Genomic DNA, 20194 nt, shown 5'->3' on the forward strand with positions numbered 1-20194 from the left:
GTAGGCTTTCAACAGCAGACAGACCAGAGAGAATATAAAAGTACATGTAGGTGAGCTAAGAAACCAGTCAGTCATCAAGAGTTCTCTTTTAAACAGTATGGTTAATATTCCCCCAGAAGTGCATGCATCTTTCTCTGCTACATGCTTAAATTTCATGCAAAGTACAAGAGCAGAAAATTAAGCAGGATAGCTGCTTAATTTTAAAAGAACACACACCATGCATGAAAACTCTCTGTTATTGCTACAGAAGTCTCATTCATGTCCCATCAGTAGCTAAACTAATATAATGTTCTCAGCCATAAAACACATCCAACTTTCACAACAATGTGAACAAAAGTTTAAGTGACCGCAGCCTGTGGTCAATCTTTGTTCCAATTTTTGCCCGTTGATGGCCCGTGATGTTTTCTACATCATAAACCAACACAAAGAAAACAGCTTTTAATCACAATGCATCACCTCAGGGACATTTTGCATGCTATGTTAATACATTTTAAGTTGTTTTGTTTTTGTTAATCTCATTTCTTTTCACGCTTTTTACTTTGAAAAAATCAAGGTAAATCAGTTACAGTTACACTGTGTCTGCATAGACACATGCACACACAGACACACACTAGTGTGACACTTGCAACATGACACCTGCTCTCTCCCTAACAAGGTTTCGATCAAACTACTTTAGGAGATATTAAAATTTTCACCAAAAAAAAAGAGCAAAACCAGTTTCGTGTAGTGAAACTAATTTTGATCATCTCACCCCATCTCGTTGGGGTCTTCCTTTCACTGCTGCACATTTTGAACTTCTGAAGATCTGCCATGTGTCCTGTCTGTTTCAACTCCAGAACAATTTAGTCACTAAACTGGCAGTCCAGCAAGCAGAAGGTGGAGTTGGTAAGTGGATTGCTGGAGCCCTAAAGCTGATTTTGCTGATAGATGTTTGGACCTGACCTGAAGGCCTGACCTCTGGGGCAAACTGTAAATTAGATTTTTTTTTTTTTTCATCCAGCACAGACTGTGGTGCTGTGTCGCCTGTTTGTCATCTCTCTACCACCATCAGCAAAGGAATCATTTGATATACAGATATTATGAACTCTATGACAGTGAGTGTGCTGCATCTCCTGGGACCAGTTGAAGTTGTGGATGGCGTGACAGCATTAAGGCAGAGAGGAGAATGGAGACAAAAGAGGAGGCCTGTTTGGGATGTGAGTGATAGATGGCATGGCCAGGGAAATGGTCTGGAAGAGAATGCTGCGTCAAGCAGTCAACTGGCCAGGCATCGATTTAATCTTGTGCACTCTCCTGATTTGACCGCGTTACAGAGAGATTGAAAAGCCTAAGTGGATGTGGGCCTCTGTTCACTCACCTGAGCACACAGCACTGATAAGAGCACAATGAAGCTAGAAGCAGGCTGAAACACTGGCCGAAAAACAATGGGGGTAGAACATCACAAGACACAGGGTAAGACAGTTGTTTCAGGCCTGCTAACAAGCAGCTAAATCCACTAGAGGGGCCGCTCTATCGATTTATACCGGGGTTGGAGAAGTCACAAAGCTTATGCAATTGGATCTTGCGTATCCAATGGATTTTGACTCAGATATCTACAGAGATCCCTCTGGCTCTAAAACTATTGATTGGGCTTAAAAGAGGTTATCTAATGAATATTCTAAATGGTGTGCTAACCGTGAAGCATGTGTGTTTTGAATAAGTTTGATGGATTCTAATAAAGCATGAGGACTATCCTGTGGTCTGTTTATGTATAGCAGAGGGAAATTGATATTGATCCCACAACCATCCATGGTTTCTGTGCTACATGGCACTGCTTCTTTGATTTTTGCTGACCCTCTGCAGCCTCCAGTATAGGCGTTCAAATGTCACAAAGTAATCTTTCATTTAAAGAGAAGTTGTTCACGAATAGCATTAAATGTAAATGATCACATTTTGACATTTAGTCTGCTCACATTGCATTGTGGGATCGGTCGATGTTCAGGATTAGTTGTAATCCTGGGTATTTGGTGAACACATTCATTAATGGAGAAATGTGTCAACTGTGGACACTTTTGCTGACTTATGTAGTTTTGGAAAATACTTGAACATGCGCACATGCGTTCTGCCCCAGTCACTCCGCTCAATAAACCAGGCATCGGTTCTTCTTCACCTCTCCTCTCTGCCTGCACATTATGCACTGGTGCACATGCAAGTAGGCGTGCAGACACACACTTGACAAGCTGCATAAGCAGGAACCTCACAGGTCGACACACCGTGGACCTCTCGCATGTTTTTAAGATTAAGTGGCAGCCTCACCTTGACCCCCCGTGACCTCACTGTTGTTATGAATGCCATCGCTGCACTCTGGGATCCCATTAAATGAATTGTCTGGGACAATCAAAACAATATTAATTTTAGTGCTATGGTCATAACAGGCTTCTATTTTCATGTAGATAATGACTGCCACATTTAATCATGATTGCTTATTGATCTGCTCAGTATCCTCAGAGCATTTCTCATCAAACTTGTAAGCAAACAAAACCATTCCTCAGTAGTCAGATAGTGTAGAGTTATATAACTGCAACATTAGATGCATGACCAAAACCAGCATTTCCCGGCATCTATAAGAAATCCCTGTTTGCAAGTTATTTGTTTCTCAATTCTAAATTGGGTGTTGCCTGCGATCAGCAAAGATTTGCATGCTTATATGGCATTATTTAAGCATTGCTTACACATGATTTATAAGGGGAACGGTACACAGTTGCACCTTCAGCAAAACTGCTTGTATTCATATAGCTACAAACACATGAGGGAGCTGACCAGTAGATTCAACCCCAGTTTTTTTCCTGCTGTCCACTGACCAGAATACCAGAGCAACTGGGAGCCTTTTGTTTTGCCCAAAGGCAACACAGCTGACAGCACAGTATCAAGCCGAAGTGTGTAACACACATGTCACCAAGTTTCCTCCAAGAAATCAAAGAGAAATCCAAAGTGGTTTTTCTTGGAGTGCTTTTTTCTGACACTGGCTTTGAGTCAGGTGAAAAATGATTAACAGGCAACAGAAAACTGCTTTGTCACCAGTTTTAGGCAAACAATGACCAAAACTCCAAACTTTAGCCTGTAGCTGCATCCACAATGAGCTGTTCTAAATTGCCAGTAGTTCATACAGGGTGCTCAGAGCTCCGTAGACATTACTGTCATCATCGTCTCAGTTTGAACATGCACAGTAAAAACACTGCAATTAATGAAAGAAAAGAGAAAAATAGAATCAAGGCATCTTTTTTTCATTTTGTTTTTTTGTTTGGTTATCTCGACAACATTTGTAAATAGAGACAGTACCCTTTAAAAGTAATGGGTTAATAACCATTCAATAGTTATTTCTCTACTGCATGCTTTGGCGAGATACTAGTTTGTAACAGATTCCTTAATGAGGCCTTTATGTGTGTGTGATAAAGAAACCAAGATGCAGTGATTTTGACTGAAGGCTAAAAGCTACTAGTTATCAATGTATCAGAACCTTACTGCCTCTGACGGTTGGTTGTTGCAGTGGGTTTATAGTTGCCATAACCTGTTAATTAAAGTCTAAATAAGAGATACCCTTCTGCCTAAGGTAGTGGTAGATGTTATTTTCACAATATTCATCTGGACAGCTGATGGCGCAGCAAGCTCCTTATGGCCGCTTTAGAATTTCAGCTGGCTTTACTCAGCATTCCCTTTTGTGAATCTCACACATTGTTATGCTGAGATAGCAAGCCCAGTGTATAGTTCGTGCTCAGCGAGGTAGCCTGCAATACCTGAGACACTGAGCAATGAATGTGCGTTCTTATTTTTTGTTTGTCATGCGTATTTGTATGGTGTGCACAGATAATCAGGTTGCATAAGGTGGAATCTGGGACACTATGTGCAGAGGATATGCCACAAGGTGCTGAGCGTGCCCTGCTCCCTTGCTCACTTGCTCATTTGGTTGGTTATTCGAAGTGAAGCATCATTTGTGTGAAAACAGCAAAGAGATTATGTTGACATACTTTTGCCATGTCCAGCTAAGCTTGACAAATTTGGGTATTCAGCCTTAAAAGATTTCAGTTCTTGTGGGGGTTTTTTCAACTTTTTCTCTGTTTCTTTAAAAATTCATTAGGAGTCTTTGGCATATTACACTGAGGTCCTTAAGTTACTTGGAAGCAAAGCAGGAAATAGTCCATTTGGCATGTGTTACACAATGAAGCAGGCCTTTTCAGCTGCTTTGGTTTTCAAAAATGAAATAAATCCTGGTTTATGATATTTTTTGTGCATCTGAATGTGACTTGTCGTATTAAAAAAATCAGTAGATAACATGCCTGACAGCTGTCTGTATACTATATGATTTGAAAACATCCCTTGTTGAATTTCCCTTGTTTATTATTCATGTTACCTTGATCACATGAATGCCATTTACTGAAGAGCTTTTTGGCTGAATATTTGCCATCCACACAGACTGCATTACTGGGGTAGTTAAAAGTAATGTTTGAAGGCCTCCACTGGGACATAAAATGCAGGCCAGAATGGACTCCAATGCAGTGCTTTGAACCACTGGTCTATGCTCACAAAAGAAAATCAGAGAGAAGGTGAGAGAACAACGCTTGGTAAGAGAAGGGTTGCAGGATAACATTACTTCCTTTCTTAAATTTTTAAGGGGCCATCAGAGATCTTTCCTTTTGATATATGCAAAGACTCTGGCTGACATGGAAAAGCACTGTACAGATGTTTGATTGTTATAAATTTTAAATATGAAGAAATCAGACTACTTTGGGTTTCTTGGGTCAGCTCTCTACTGTTGTCATAGATTCTTTTACCTTTTATTTGTCTATATTGCCATATATTTGGGATTAACACCAAAAGTAAGCAGTTATGGGCTGTGGGTATGACTCAATTCTCCAGCAGGAAAAGTAAAAAGAAGTAAATTTCACTGAATGATCCAGGCTGATAATCAAAATGACAGGAAGACTGTTTTTCCTGAGATACATCTTGAAGTAATATATTACAGTACTAAAGGATCCCATTTTGGTATTGTTTTGACTTAAAAAATTCTACTGTAAGTCTTTTAGTTGCAAACCAGGCACCAGTACCAGTATTTCACTGACAGACTGTAGCTTCAAATGATAAAATCTAACAATAAAATGAAAAAAATACTATTACCAATCCAATAGAAGTGTTTTAATTTAAGATATTGATTATGTGTAACAATTTGTAAGTCCTGTCACATAGTGGAGAGCAATATGGTGCAGTTTGGTGCAGTTTTTCATGTTTCTGTCAGGATGAACTGTAATGATTTATTACTTAATTAATGCTAAATGAAGTCAGAATTTTATGCCCCAAATCTTTAAAACTAATTTAGAGTCCAAAACATTAATTTTTGTTAAGTAGCAACTGACAAATGTAAGCAGGCTGACAAAGTAAATAAATGTTAGGTTATAATCGTCATTACTTTAATACAATGACATTTGAAATGAGCCTATTTAGAACCACACAGAAAGAAGAAGAAAAGCTTTTAAAAAGCTGCGGTCCATTAACCACCTTGTACTTTATGACAGGCTAATCAATGATAATAAGAAATAAGTGCAGCAAATAACTTTTAAAAAAATCTGAGTGTAATTTTTCCAGTCTCAAACATTTAAAATGGAAGAAAACAATTCTTAGCCTTGGCTCACATGTGGCCACATGGCAATAATTTATTGATAAATTTGTTCAATATTGAAGTACCACCACTCTCATTTGTGGTCAGCATTAAAGCTCTCAGGAAGACATGAACAAAAAAATGTGTGAAAAAGAGCACGAGCGGGTCAGTAGCTGGGGTTTGACTTATTTATCGCGCCCTCTTACGAAGTACACTCACAATAGAGTGAGCTGTCAGGTTGCTGGTATGAATGAAGACGAGATTGTATATGCCACACAATGCCTTTAATTATGTCGCCGTCTCTTCCCTGTCAGAAAACACAAAATGGATCAGAGGCCATAAGGGAAAAAGTAAGTAAGCAATTATCTTCTTTTGTCTGCTATTGCTGTCAGTCAGTGGAGGCTTGGATTCTAAACGACACCAATGCAAAAGCGGAACCTGAGCTCTGATAGATGATGTAATAATAGTGCTGCACACAACATTTTAATAAAGACACTCCATATCTCCATTTATCATTTCTCAAAAGTGACTTGATTTGTCTTGTGAAACTAAGACATCCAAGTCATCTAGTAATCTGGAGGCCTTCATATATTTCCTCCAGAGGTGCAGTTAATTAAATCAGGTGTGCGGCTGTAGAAGAATAGGCATTACAAAAGCTCATGCTATGAGCAAAGGCTTGCTGATCTCGCACACAGTGCAAGTAATTTTCCACACAACAGAGAACAGTTGGTCATCTTGGCTTTGGAGCTTGTTGATTGCAACTTTTCATGTAACACCTCACTTTAGTTTCTCTCCCTTCCTCCTACTGTAGGTAGAAAATGGGAATACTGCATGAGAATTTATTTGCTGAATAAAAATGCATTAGTAGCTTGCTACTGCTAAGCAAGAATTGTATCAAAGCAATTACTCGTTCATCAGCAACTCTTACTTCGAATAATCTATTCCATACAATGGAAATAAATGGGATGTATAATTTACCTCTTGTGCTCATTTCCATGTGTATGATTCATAATTTTTAAAAAATTAAATAAAATAAAGATCCATTTTTACCTGATGCTGGCTTCTAAGCTCAGCCCATCAGTTCATCCTCCATCCAGAAAAGGAAAACGAAAGTTCCTGTATCTGGAAGGATCCCCATGTTAAAAGACTTCTGATTGGCTGCCTCTCATCTGGTTCCCAAGAGAACAGTGTCCATATGTGTGCGTGATATTAGTTGGACATGATGCCAGTGATTATGTCACAGTTTCTAGGACAGAGGTTTGTTTGTTGTTTGGTGAGCAAATTTAAAGTGAAATACTTGAGTCCAACAAAATATTAAATTAAAATGCTCACATATCAAGACACCATAATGAGTAAATTGGAACTGTCCATCACTGAGACCTGGTCATTAGAAGTTTTAAAAAGTCAAGTCACAACTCTGACTCGATTTTCTAGGATTATCCCTGCACTCTGTGCAGATACAAGTCTGGAGCTTATTTGTTATATTTTTAGTTTACACTTCTCATTTCTTTGGTGGAATAAAAAGCCTTCTAGTGGGATCCTTGATGAAAGGCATATGAGAATGTGTGTGGCATTTATTTGGATAGGTTTGTCCCCCCTTCCTATATTAATCTGTATAAAAGCAAAATCTTATACAGAAATTGTTGATGGGATGGAGATTGGAGACTTTTTCTGTCAGTTTGACATCCAGGTAACCCACTTTTGCTTCAGCCTGTTTACTCTTTGATTATCGGGAGAGCTGAGGGAAGCACTATCTCCCACCTGCCAAAATCAGCCTGGCAAGCTGTCACAATAGCAATGAAGACACATATACCACCTGGGTGTTTGTAGGTGACACACATTCATGCAAAACTGCAACTGTACGCACACATGCACTGCTTTGTTATGTTGAAGTGCACATAGTTTTGTTTTGACAACAAACTATTCCTGTGGTGCTTTAGAAAAACATTATATGTCTGAAGGTATTAAGAAATCATAACAGCAAAAAGCAGGCCACAGTTTCTACACAAACGTACCAAATTTCCTGAAGCTGCTTTGAAATGCCTCCCATCTAGATATTAATATTCTGGCAAACTTTATTAACGTTCATAAATTTAAAAAACAATAATTGTGTGCACATGTGTGAATTTATTTTAGATTTTCTCTAAACCAAACACACTCAAAAGTGTCATGGGTTTGCAGGAGGAGGACCCAAATGCAGACTCTTAAGGCAGGAGAATAAACTGAAAGTGCATCTTTATTTAAGCTGGTAGAAAAATCCAAACTCCAAATAACAAGGTCCTTGCAGTGATCTTATAGTTCAGGCAAGGAAGACACAAGCAGCAAAAACAGGATGCTGTGAGAACGACTGGGGGGAATACACAACTATATATACACAAGAGGGGAATTAGAGGAAGTGAACACAGCTACAGGACATGAACAGAATCTAGGTAACGAGTCAAGCAGGAAATAAAACTAAATACAAAGCACAAGAGGCGAAGGAGTGCCAAAATAAAGTGAGAACATAGACGGGGGAAATAGACATAGACACCATCTAGCTGTTGATTTGAGGTGAATACAAAGAATTTGGAAGCAGTCCTCCATCCTCATAATTCAGTCCACTTTGTGCAGTGTGCTAGGACCACTGGCAGCAAAACAGGTCCAGAGCATGATGCCACCAACACCATGCTTGACATCTTGTACAGTGTTTTGTGTTCGTTAATACTCCTAACATACACTGTAAAAAAATGTAATATAAAAGTATTTTACTGTGTATTTTACAGTTTTGTACTGTTCTTGTAGAATATCATTAAATTCACATAAATAGACTGATTATACATTTCAAATGTAAATTAACGTAAAATCACTGTAAATGTAATAAAACATAATTGTTTTGTTTGTTAAATGTATCTGTCTGTACATATGCATATTTAGATTGTTAAAATACATTCACAAATGTATCATAATTTCACAAATATCTGTCCGTTATTTGAAAGATTGAACTGTTAAATTCAAATGTAATGCTATGGAAAAAATATATAAAATGATTCTTATAAACTTTTACATCAAATAATAATTATTATTATTGTTATTTAGGGCGATCGTGGCTCAAGAGTTGGCAGTTCGCCTTGTAATCAGAAGGTTGCCGTTTCGAGCTCGGACAGTCTCAGTCGTTGTGTCCTTGGGCAAGACACTTCACCTACCACCGACTGGTGATGTCCAGAGGGGAATTATAAAGTGGATTATTATTATTATTCCTATTACCGCAGTCATTGACCTTGTTTATTATGGAACTCCAAAGTGTTCAAAATTAAATAAATAAATAGGTCAAGATGAAATAAATAACTATGTGAATAAATAAGACACAGATATGTAATGTGAGAATGATATTGTGAAATCATGGAACACATTTTGAAAACAATGCTCATTATTGTGAAATATATTGCATTCTGCTATATAAATTTACTTATTATTGTGAAATATTATTTCATGGTCATTATTTTTCACAATAACAGAGATTATTCCTGAGGCATTTTATTTATTTCCAGCCGTTTTTAGTCCAAAATGACCTTTTTTCAAAGTCAGTCTTTATTTCAAAATCCCGTTTTTCCCGATGGCCTATTTATTTCATAATGCGACTTTTCAGCAGAATGACTTTGTCTGTCAATCAATGTAAGTGGGCTGGACCTTTGCACCTATTGGCTTATCGTTTACCATCGACTAGTTTTCCTGGATACCGGCTCCGCGGACGGCTGCTACAGCTAGCAACAGCGTGCTAGGTCAAAAGTCACGGAGGATGGCGGACTGGTGTGAACTTCAGCCAGTTCTGCTCATTTAAGCAAATCAGAGAGGGATCATTTACCTGTAGATACTGTTTTGAGTCGTTTAGATGATGTTTCTGAAATGTCTGGATGATAATTGCTCTTCAAAATCTTAGCATCGATGACAGCATTGTCGAAGGTTTAAGAGCAATTCAGCACCGTGTTCGTTTGGAATACGCCGAGGAAGAACAGTCTTCAAATGTTGGCCGTCCACGTCTAGAAATCCCGGTGCAGCACTCAGGACTTTAGTGCTGTCCGGGATAACCATCGGGGTAATTGCCGATACGTTTTCTGTGTCTCCGAGCACAATTAGGAGGGAAATGACGGAGGAAGGTCTAAGGTAAGTTTATGCTGTAATTGAGCACCTGTGTGATTCTGTACACAGCATTGTTTAGATGTTGACCTTAATTATGACGTTTGACAATGAATTATTATCGCTTACTTTTTTTTGTTACTGTCTAAAGTGGGGCAGCTACGGCTAAAGCTATCGGCGCCATCTCGGCGTTGAGACACGTTTAGCAGTGTTAGCTGTTAGTGTGTTAACTCGGAGACTGGGGTCAGTGGAGCCTGTAGGAACCTTTTACACAGAGAGTAGACCCACCAGCTTTCCACAGTCTACTTACTTATCACATCTTGTTAGACAACAGGGTCATTAGTGCTTTAAATAGTACATAGTTGAATGTTTCATTGCTGTTTGCAGTTGATTGTTCTCTGATAATGCATAACAAGGTTGATGTTAAATAGCGAGTTTATTGAAATGGTTTTGTCTATTTCAGCAGCATTATAGATATCATACTTTCTCTGGTGTCTTCGGCAAAGCTAAAACAAGAATACATTTACATCCTTGGTTCTTTCAGCATTAATTGGAAAACTTTGAGATTTGCTGTGTGTCTCCCAAGCCATTCTTTTTTTATCCCACCTGTCAGGTATAGATGGCAATACTTTAAACAAAGTTAAATTTGTTATACCTGAAGAGAACCAATCCTGACCTAGAATGGGTGAATGAATAATTAGTTGGTAGCCAATGCCTAAGCAACTCACATAGGCCCTGGCAGACTCAATAAGTCCATCTAGGAACAGCTGCAGGAAACACCTCTTCAGTTTAGATTTAAAACATGTGCATGCTCTTTCAGGTTGATGAGGATTATGGTGTGGACTGGACAGGACAACATAATCGCCGCCCATCAAATGAGATCACCATTCCTGAGATTCAGCTCCCAGATGCACTGAATGAACAAGACCCTGCTGTGCTACCAATACTTCAGAATCACTTGTAGAAAGACATTATTACATTTAATCAGTTTCTATGTCAGGAGGATTTTTTTTTTTTTTTTTTTTTTAAATTTTTACAGCTTTGTAGCTAATACTGACTCAAAACAGCATAACCAATTTCATTTTCAACAAAACAGTGAGTGGCTATAAAACAGGATTTGTTTTATACAGCTGTCACTTTAATGATATTCATTTCTTGGTTGGATATACAGTACATGTCAACTCTGAGCAGATTTAATACAATGAACACAGTACAGTAGTGTAACATCTTAATTCAAATAATTTTTTCTAGAAATTTTTTTTTGTATCAGTAGCGAGTATAAACAAAACATATTGTGTAATTTATAATGTACAGTGAACAACTGATTTTGATATCTGAACTCTTCATCAGTTTATATTAAAAAAGCCATAAATGCACACCTGTAGTGTGTATTTTTCACTGTCAAGTGTATTAAAAAGAACTAGAACTCACTAGATTGTCCGTTTCTTTGAACACTGAGTACAGTAATGTGATGCAAGAAATAAGAAATGGTCTAATTTTACCATGTGGTTATGGAATCAATCGTAAACCAGACCAAAACCTGAGTCAGTAGAGTTGAGACACACTTGAATGTCCATTAGAAATGACTCATAGGTACAGTAGTGTGCAGGAAGACGTAGTACTTCAAAACCGGTGGAAGACTTTGGAAGATTGCTGTTGACCACTTCCACAGTCATTTCTCGGCAAGACTTCCCATCCTGTCCAAAACTTGATGAGGGCTTTTTGTTGTGCACAAGATGCTGCAACAGAAGATTGTTTTAAACTATAATGACATCCTATATTCATTATTTTGAATCTTTTATAGAGAAATACCATAAAAGATGACCACTTACATACAGGGCACCAGACATTTTTGCCCCACTCAAATTGCTGTTGTAGCTTTTATAGATATTTTTATGTTAACAAAGCTAAAAGTAGTCTACATACAATTCTAGTGCAACTGATAATGCCACCACTTATGTATTGCATGGAGCAAATAACAAAACAAAATTATACTATAGTGTAGAACTGGGCGATAGAACGATAACGATATGGTCCCAGCTCCTATATTTGTTCCACTTTTAACAGTAATACACAAAACTCTGGACTAGGACCTTTCTCTCCCACAGTCAACACAATACCCGTCATAATCACAAACAGAGAGCAACAGAATTATCATAAATCCAGTAACTCCAAAAATATTAATAACCTCCGGCCTCTTCAAAAATATCAACATCCATCCAACTCTATTGTCAAAAATCCACCAGTCTCAATCAGTATGGCACTTTTAAATGTACGCTCTCTGTCGAACAAGTCTTTTATTATTAATGATTTAATTATAGATAATAAACTTGACTGTTTATTTTTAACTGAAACATGGCTGGGTTCGGATGCACCAGTTGTTCTCACTGAGGCCTCCCCACCAAATTTTAATTTCTCTTTTTCTATTAGAAGTGGTAAGAGAGGTGGTGGGACTGCATCTTTAGCCAACAACACACTCACCACCAAACAAATTTTATTTGATCATTTTACCACTTTTGAATTCCATGCTATTGTTTTCAGCAGCCCTCCAGTTTTATCTGTCACAATTTATAGACCACCTAAAGACAGCGCTGCTTTTATCAAGGAATTCTCAGAATTTTTAACAAACATACATTCAAAATATAACATAATTTTAACCGGTGATTTTAACCTGCACATAGATAATCCTTCTGACCCTGCAACAAAAGAATTCTTAAACATCCTTCACTGTTTGGATTTTACCCAGCATGTCACGCAGCCGACTCACAACAGAGGACACACTCTGGACCAGGGGCCCGTTCTTCGTACCTCGCTAAGTAGGTTAGCCGGATTAGATTGTTGACGATTTCGCGTGATCCTGGATCAGTCGGTTCCCCGAAGCTCATCCGGGACTTGCTGTCATAGCAACAGAGCCGTAAGCGTAAACCTGCTCGGGAGCAGGTTTACTTTATGTAAACAGGATTAGATCGCGGCCACGCAGGTATGTCCGCGTCATCATACGAAAGCAACAGCGATATTCCACCACTGTTTCACCATAAATAAATAACATCAATGTAACTAAAGACAATGCAGCACCTGATCCATTTATTGATTTCACACAGGTCATTTCCTAAAAAAGGGAAATGTACTATTAACATTCTATTACATGTATGTGATTATTACAGATTTAATTCATATTTCAGAGTAGCAATTGTAAATTACTTCGTGTAATCAAGATGAGAGACCACGGCTATAAAAGCGAAGGTGGATTTGGGAAGCCTGTCGCAGCCATGTCCTGTCCGTATACGCGAGCCACCCATTGCGGAAGGTGCAAGATTGATAAGGAGAGTCCTCAGAATTCAGCGTATATTGCGGGACAGACAGGATCCTTTAGCTCAGCGCGACAGTGTGCTCATAGAGAGATATCGATTTTCCCGTGAGGGTATTATTCACTTAACCAACTTGTTGACGAGGGGGTGCAGGACCACCACCTGTCTTTTTTTCCTCTGCCCTTTTCTTGGTTGCTGTTATAAACAAACAGATTATTCCAGGGTCTCTTTCCAAGAGACTAAAAGCAATATAAGTGATAAATATTACCATTCTGTAGGATATTCTTATATTTCACTTTTACCTGTTCCCATGTTCTAGTGGGTCCTGTCGTGGCTCTAATGTGAAAGAGGATAAAATATAACATATTATAATATAATGTAATATAATATTGGATAATATAGTGTAATATAATAAATCTACCCTACCGCCTACTGGTGTTGGCCAGAGGGGCCGATGGCGCGATATGGCAGCCTGGCTTCTGTCAGTCTGCCCCAGGGCAGCTGTGGCTACAACTGTAGCTGCCTCCACCAGTGTATGAATGTGAGAGTGAATGAATAGTGGCATTGTAAAGCGCTTTGGGTGCCTTGAAAAGCGCTATATAAATCCACTCCATTATTATTGTTATTATTAAATTACTTACGAGTTTAATTTGTCAGCAACTTCCTGCCAGCCCTCGCTCCTTGCTTTTGCAGCCTTTGCAGTGTTCCCTTGCGTTCTGATTAAACTCTGAAACTCCTGAAATCCCTCACTCAAGAGTTCTTGCTCTGCTGCCGAAAAATACCGAGCCGAGCGCGCTCCGTCGACATTTTCGCCGACCAATCAGAGGGTTGCCGATCAATGTTTCTACTATCGATGCGTGGCCCCTTTTACGACACCCAGTGATGTCACATTACTGCGTCCAGCTGTACTAATCGTCAACAGCAGGTGTGTTCGGGGAACCGGATTAGCGAGCTCACGGTTAGCGCAATGATTTGATCTTGGATGTGTCATTTGATCTTGGATGTAGTAAGCGACGTACGAAGAACGGGCCCCTGGTCATCACCCATGGGCTGTCCACCAGCGTGTCCTCTGTTGTTGACTTGGCTGTCTCTGACCACTACTGTGTGTTTTTTAACATCACCGGTTTTATTCAGCGGGAGACCTCGGTGCGAACTGTGAGGAGGCGCTATCTAACCTCTGAAGTGGCTGCAAATTTTACCAGGGTTTTAGACGAATGCCCCCCTGTGATTTTACCTGCATCCTGCGATTTGATTTTTAGTTATTTCAACAGCAAACTGAAGAAAAGCCTTGACTCCGTTGCTCCACTCACCACCAAAAAGATTAACGTAAAACATGCATCACCCTGGAGAAACGAAGAAGTCAAAAAACTCAAAAGAAATTGCAGGGCAGCAGAAAGGAGATGGAGGAAAAATAAAAATACTATCAACCATCAAATATTTTGCGAGCAACTTAAAGTGTACAATAATACATTAAGGAAGTCAAGAAATTCATACTTCGCCAAAATAATCAGTATTAACAAAAATAATCCCAAGGTCCTCTTTTCCACCATAGATCATTTATTTAACCCTGATTTTAACAGCTCCCAAAGAACCCCCACAGACTCACTCTGTGAGCAGTTTGCAGACCACTTCAGGGGAAAGATCAGCGCCATCAGATCTGATATTTTATCTAATCGCGATATGATTGTAAACACATCTGAGGGCTCGATTGTACCTGAGGAGACACTGGACAGCTTTGTCCTGGTTAATGCTGAGAACTTTCAGAAGGTTTTCTCCACAGTGAGACCCACCACATGTCTTTTAGATCCAATTCCTTCTTCACTCTTTAAAACACTTTATGGATTTTTTGAGGCTGAGCTTTTATGCATGATGAATTGCTCTCTTCAGTTGGGTGTCTTCCCTGCTGCCTTTAAAACGGCGGTGGTGAGGCCCCTTCTGAAGAAGAGCAATTTGGATTGTAATGATTTTAATAACTACAGACCTGTATCCAACTTACCATTTTTAAGTAAAGTCTTAGAAAAACTTGTTTTTACTCAGATTACTGATTTTCTCAATGATAGACAGATCCTGGAGATATTCCAGTCTGGATTTAGGGTGAACCACAGCACAGAGACGGCTCTCCTAAAGGTTTTAAATGATCTTAGATGTAACTGGGACTCCCAAAAGCTCTCAGTCCTGGTGCTACTGGATCTAAGCGCAGCCTTTGATACAGTAGACCACGCTATTCTTTTAAACAGACTGAAACACATGGTGGGCCTCTCTGGTGCTGTACACAGCTGGTTCACTTCCTATCTCTCTGACAGAACTTTTATGGTGAGTATGGATACATGCTCCTCTAAGATCCATAAAATGACATGTGGTGTGCCTCAAGGGTCGGTTCTAGGCCCTGTACTTTTTAATTTGTATATGCTCCCTCTCGGCGGTGTCATCAGGAGGCATGGAGTGAACTTCCACAGTTACGCTGATGACACGCAGCTGTACATCTCCGTGTCTCCTGATGACACCAGACAAATGGATGCCCTTTTTAACTGTATCTTGGATATAAGATCTTGGATGGCAGAAAACTTTTTACAACTTAACCAGGACAAAACTGAAGTTTTAATTGTCGGTCCTGAGGCTCAGAGAGAGAAACTCTTGCCTAAATTAGAGGCATTTTCACTATGTCCTTCGCTACAAGTGAAAAACCTGGGTGTTATTTTTGACTCTGAGCTTGGTTTTATCCCACATATTAAACATGTAACTAAAATTGGATTTTATCATCTAAAAAATATAGCCAGAGTCCGCCCTATTCTCTCTCGGGCCAACACGGAGATGCTGATGCATGCTTTTATTACCAGTCGCATTGATTACTGTAATGCCCTGCTCTCTGGTCTTCCTAAGAAGAATATTTCAACTTTACAACTCTTGCAAAACTCGGCAGCTCGTGTGCTGACGAAGACCAGAGGGCGGGCCCACATTACACCGGTTTTAGAATCGCTGCACTGGCTCCCCGTGTGTTTCAGGATCGATTTTAAAGTTCTTTTATTGGTTTTTAAATGTCTTAATGGTCTTGGGCCTTCTTATCTCTCAGATCTGCTTTTACCATACGAACCCTCGCGGACCCTGAGGTCCTCTGGTACTGGCCTTTTGATTGTCCCTAAAGTCAGGACACATACTCACGGAGAGGCAGCGTTTCAGTGGTATGGTCCTCGTCTGTGGAACAGCCTGCCGGAGGAGCTCAGGGCCGCAGAGAACGTACATGTTTTTAAGAACAGGCTCAAGACCCACCTTTTTAATTTAGCTTTTACTTAGCGTTTATTTATTTTATGCTTATTTATTCTATCCTGTTATTCTATTATTAATTTAGGATTTACCTAATATTTGTTTGATTTTATTCTTATTCGTTTTTTAATCTTCTTATTCTATTTATATTTATATTGTATCCTGTTCTTATTTATTTTATCATTTTACCCTATATATATTGTATTGCGTCATATCTCCAGTGTTTCCTCGGAGGGCGCTCTCTGCACCGGGGCTGTTATTGACCGTGGCTGCTGGGTCTCTGGGGTCCTCTCAGCCTGGCTGGGGGGCTCCTTTGCCTCCCTCCTGCTGTGTGCCCAGCCTGGAGGCTGCGGTCTGTGACCGGCTCCCGGTGCAGACGGCTCCCTGTTATAGTGTTTCCTCACTTGGCTCATGCGAGCCCAGCCCAATTTTTACTCTTTAAGTGTGCGCGTGTGTGTATGTGTGTGTGGGTGGGGGTGGGGGGATATATGTGTATTGAGAGTGTGGGGAGTGAGTTGGAGGGTGGGGTGGGCTGCTTTTAACTATGTAAAGCACTTTGTGCTACATTTTCTCTGTATGAAAAGTGCTTTATAAATAAAGATTGATTGATTGATTGATTGTATTGCGAAATAACTTTTTCTCAATAGAAAAATTAAACTATTGTGATAGACCTCACCGCTCTTGTCCTTTTATAAAAAAAATATATATATCGTGATATGAAAAAATCTCATATCGCCCAGCTCTACTATAGTGTACTTTGTTAATGACCCAAGATCACTGGACTGTATGTAATTTACCAAAGTATAATCAGAGAAAACCAATGGCAAAATACCTATCGCAGCAGACTTACCATTTTCAATGAAGGACCGAAGGTAACCTGCCACTCTGCATTTATCCTCGAGAGCATTCCTCTTCTTCCTCAACTTCATCTTCTGTGGCAGGCCACAGTCATTTTATAGCTTTACTTATCTTGTAGTCTTAAGAGCATCAGCAACATTAGGTGTATTTTTATTAAATGTAACCCAGCTGTTCAACTAACCCAAGCATACAAAACAGTATATTGGTGTTTTGTGTCAACAATCAATGTTCATCCTTCATAAATTAACCAAATACCTTTTACTATTCAGATGTTAAAAGATGTGACCTGACCTTACCTCACAACAGGGAGCAGTCTCTGATTCCCTTGGTAAGAAAAGAGGAATGATGTCTGATCTTTCTGTCAGAAGCGGCCATACCATGGTTTCCTTAAGCCCTTTCCTCAGCTGCTTGACTTGACGACTTGTTTGTGTTATGACCTACAACGGTGAGACCAAACCAAAACTGAAGTTGGAGTCTGTAAAGTGACACACACTTTAAATGTTAAATATTTAAAGAACATCCACTGTACTAGTAAAAGCATTTTCAAATTATACCCACTTACAAAATCACTACGTTGAACTAAAATTGCTTTCTTTTCTTTCACATAGATTACTTGTCTTCCATATTAGCACAGAAGATAAGCCACTTTAAAACAGTCATGAATAACTATTACCTACAACAATGTAAATAGTAATACAGACATTAACCCAGAAGACAATTATTTTCTCTTACCTAATTTATAGAATTCTTTGCTATGATAAAAAACAGTATTAAAAAAAAATCTGTGACTAAACTGTTTAAAAAGCTCATATTTGGCAGACAGACAGACTAACCAAGCAATAATAACATATCGTTACTTACCCTGAACAGCGTTTCGTGGAGTGGAGCTAGCTGTGATAGCGTTAGCATTTGCTAACGTTAACCCTGTGCGGTTGTGATGAGAACTTGGACCAGGGACCACTTCATCTCCAGTACACTGCTGCAATACTCAGACTGAGGTGAAGACGTTCAATCTAAGCGGTTAGCAAGTTCTTTGAGTAACTCAGAAACGGACTTGTTTCCTGCAGCCATGCCCTTCACAAGAATTGATACACCTGTAACGTTATTCGCGCCCAGTGTTTTGCATTTGTCGGTGCCTTAAGTTTATTTTGAGCTGCATACTGCCGCCAGCTGCATAGGAGACGCATTGCACCATTAAACCTAAATCGACAATTCATGTGCTATTACTTATGTCTGAGTAAAGGAGCAACCAATCACACAACTGGCTCCGCCCTGTCTCTCTTGATTGACAGACAAAGTCATTCTGCTGAAAAGTCGCATTATGAAATAAATAGACCATCGGGAAAAACGGGATTTTGAAATAAAGACTGACTTTGAAAAAAGGTCATTTTGGAATAAAAACGGCTGGAAATAAATAAAATGCCTCAGGAATAATCTCTGTTATTGTGAAAAATAATGACCATGAAATAATATTTCACAATAATAAGTAAATTTATATAGCAGAATGTAATATATTTCACAATAATGAGCATTGTTTTCAAAATGTGTTCCATGATTTCACAATATCATTCTCACATTACATATCTGTGTCTTATTTATTCACATAGTTATTTATTTCATCTTGACCTATTTATTTATTTAATTTTGAACACTTTGGAGTTCCATAGTTTATAGGTAATTTCATTGTTTAATCACATTAAAATGTTCCTAATTTAATGTTTAAAAGCACTTGAAAAAGGCACAATCCCATGTAAAATTAGGGCAACAAACTATATTGTCATTACTAACCGTATTTTCATGAGAAAGTTATTTTCTGTTATTTTCTGGTATTATTTTGGCGCCCCGGCTGCCAGAATATTAGTGTTTTTTTAGGATTTTTACGGTGTACCTCTTATCACTGGGACCAGTTAGCCTAGTTTTTGTCTCGTCTGACCATAAAACTTTTCTCTAGAAAGCGTTTAGCTTTTTGATGTGGGCAGCTGCAAGTTTCAGTCAACTTTGAAGGTGTTGATTTTGGAGCAAGGACTTCTTTATTGCCCAATAAGATTTGACGTGTCAAGTTAAAAGACACTGTAGCACCTTCAGCACTATCATATTTGAGCCTGTCAGGATAGAAAGTAAATTCTAACTTGTGAGCTTGTTGTTTAAAGTCATTAAACTCAAGTGCACCAGTGCTAACACCTGACCAGTCACTCACTAACATATGTGGGAAAAATCTTCATTGGGATGAGTAGTGCTTTCTCCCTCCTTTATTTTTCACCATCCAGGCGTCCAACCCCCTACTGCTACAGTTGGGCTGTTGTCCAAAAGATAAGAGTTTGGTCATACTGAGCAGCTCCCATGTGAAGCAGGGTATTGCTGATAAAGAGGAACAAGCACATTTTCTCTTGCTTTGTTCATGTAAATGTGAATTGAATGAGCTCAGGAATACTAGCACCTAAAAGAAGTAAAAAGAAGTGGTCTTCAGAGGCTAAAGTAGTCAATAACAGTAAAGAGTCAACATTTGTCTGTTGTTGTTTTGATTGGACAACATCTGGCATGCGTGTCTTTGTCAGTGCTTCAGTTGCACAGAGCACATTATCTGAGTGCGTGTATGTGTGAGAGTGTTGTGTCCTAAGATGACAGATGAGAGGTTTGCATCAATATTTGAACAAAGCGCTCTGGCATCTCTTTCGGCTGAGGCCATGCTGGTTTTAAGACTCTGAGAGGCAGAGCAGAAACATATTGCTTGTGTGACTCACAGTGCAAAGAAATTACAAGTTGGAGAGTAGATTTAGCGCTCCGGGCATTACTGCAGTCTGACTGAAGTCACTGTGAGACTTGCCTGGGGATAGGGAGGAGAAAAACTGTAGGGAGGAAACAGAAGTGTGACTTAAAATAATGGTATAAAATCCATCTATTATCTGTGGACCAGCGTTGTTAATCAAACTTTAGTTTGGCAAGTTATTGCCAAAGCTATCAATGGGTTGTGCATAGTGGAGTCTGTTTTGGGGCATAGTATTTGTGTGCATCCTGCTGGCGCGCA

The 20194-nt window shown here is 39.1% G+C and overlaps 1 protein-coding gene and 1 long non-coding RNA gene across 6 annotated transcripts in view; one reads left to right on the plus strand and one right to left on the minus strand.

Moving 5' to 3' along the window:
- LOC308392760 (netrin receptor UNC5D-like) overlaps positions 1 to 20194 on the plus strand; it is a gene marked incomplete at its 3' end in the record, with an annotated part of 142536 nt that overhangs the window by 89854 nt on the left and 32488 nt on the right. The window lies entirely within an intron of this gene.
- LOC308391535 lies at positions 10783 to 18828 on the minus strand. Of its 5 annotated transcripts, none has more exons than XR_013970649.1 (4): positions 18031 to 18828; positions 17466 to 17606; positions 17162 to 17243; positions 10783 to 11481 (listed from the first exon to the last, which is right to left on the minus strand). It is a non-coding gene; the product is annotated as an uncharacterized lncRNA (long non-coding RNA). The 5 variants fall into 5 exon arrangements; XR_013970650.1 differs by having other exon boundaries at positions 17162 to 17288; XR_013970651.1 differs by having other exon boundaries at positions 17162 to 17345.

Source organism: Rhamphochromis sp. 'chilingali', assembly GCF_963969265.1.
Source record: "Rhamphochromis sp. 'chilingali' genome assembly, chromosome: 2".
Lineage (NCBI taxonomy): Eukaryota > Metazoa > Chordata > Actinopteri > Cichliformes > Cichlidae > Rhamphochromis > Rhamphochromis sp. 'chilingali'.